A 1,520-nucleotide genomic window follows, 5' to 3' on the forward strand; every position below is an offset into this window, starting at 1 on the left:
TATCATTATTATATATAGAAATAAATATTTACCATTTTCGTAAAAAATTCTTCATTTTTCAAATTGTCTTCAAACAATTTCAGCTCATCCACTGAAGAAATAGTGTCGAAAACGAAAGCTTCTTCGACGTTATTTACATTAATTTCTTTATTTGTAATATAGTCTATTTTATTTTCTAATCTACTTAGCCTTCTATCGATGTATGTCATTTCAACTAAGACGCGATTTACTTTTCTCAAAATTTCCATGAACACTAAAAATTAAAATATCATTAATATTAAAATTAAGTTACATTTTAAAATATTGCATTAAAAAAATCTATTAATGTAATTTAACCTTTTTGAGATTTATTTCCATTAATTTCATTTAGATGTGTTGTTAACTCTTTGTTACATTTATTGATGGAATGATTTTCGGTGTTAAAATCTTCATTATCTTCAGTGATAAAATCTTTTTGATTTTTATTTTCTAATTCTTTTTTCTTAGGTTTAGCAATCACTTCTTGTCGAATTATCTTCGGTTTTTTTTTTCAGTTATAACGATGTTGTCTTTTTCGGAAATGATCGGATTTTCATAGGTTGTCAAAATCAGTGCAGGTTTTTCCGAATAACAATTTTTGAGATTCAGAAAATTCTTTCGGATCTGGTAAAGGAGACAATAAACAAGAATCCACTTCTATATCAACAGATTCATCGTCAGAAGTTAAATTTTTTGCAGCAGCTCTATCATGCCGTGTTTTTTTCATATAATCTTCATCCTTAGTATTTATGTCAGAAATATTTTCAGTCATCTTTAACTTTTCTTGGCCTAGCTCAAAAGTATCTGAATATAATTGTTGACAACACAAATTATAAATACTAAACATAGATAGAAAATCACGATTAATATTAAATTATATGTCGACAGGTTGATGTTAAAAGAAAATAAAAGTTTTTAATAAATAAATTCGTTCTTCTTTCTTTTCGACAATATCCAATGAATTAAATCAAAGTAACTTAATAATTTATTACATTTTAGTTCTTGATATAAACCTTCGTTTATGTTACTTTGATCAATTTATTCATTAGATCGATAGAAGATAGTCGAGAAGAAAGAAGAATGAATTTTATTTAACTACAAAAAGAAGGAGACAAGTTTCAATAAATAATTTTGTGTGTGTGTGTGAGTATGTATTCCTGCTGAAGACAAAATACGTAAAACGTCATACATCGCCCAACCAGCTTGTACATTTTTGAAATCCGGTATTTCCTTATTCTTTATAGCTTTATTTAGCCTCTTTTTTACATTGTATTTTGGATAGAAGCAAACTTGTTGCTTTTGATCTTCAGATATCCGCAACCAATTATTAGGGACTAATAATCCCGTCATCGAATTGAATTACATAGAAATTTGTTGTAAACTACCAACAAAACATATAATGATAAATTAATTTATTAACAATAAATATTATATAGTCATGTGCATTTTCATATTTACCTTTAAAGAAGATTCTTCCTGCATTTTTTGAAAAGAAAATTGCT

The 1,520-nt window shown here is 26.3% G+C and overlaps 1 protein-coding gene and 1 long non-coding RNA gene across 25 annotated transcripts in view; one reads left to right on the top strand and one right to left on the bottom strand.

The window, feature by feature from the left end:
- Positions 1-748, bottom strand: part of LOC116850285 — a 1,106-nt gene extending 358 nt beyond the window's left edge. Inside the window, exons 1-2 of the long non-coding RNA XR_004379299.1 lie at positions 394-748; positions 33-253 (exon numbers count right to left, since the gene is read on the bottom strand). This is a non-coding gene — a long non-coding RNA (uncharacterized LOC116850285). The remainder of the gene's footprint in view (positions 1-32; positions 254-393) is intronic.
- The window catches only part of LOC116850282 (pleckstrin homology domain-containing family G member 5), a 734,731-nt gene that overhangs the window by 41,850 nt on the left and 691,361 nt on the right, over positions 1-1,520 (top strand). The window lies entirely within an intron of this gene.

The sequence above is a fragment of the Odontomachus brunneus genome, unplaced genomic scaffold (assembly GCF_010583005.1).
Source record: "Odontomachus brunneus isolate Ranch 3 - 2012 unplaced genomic scaffold, Obru_v1 Obru_scaffold_141, whole genome shotgun sequence".
NCBI lineage: Eukaryota > Metazoa > Arthropoda > Insecta > Hymenoptera > Formicidae > Odontomachus > Odontomachus brunneus.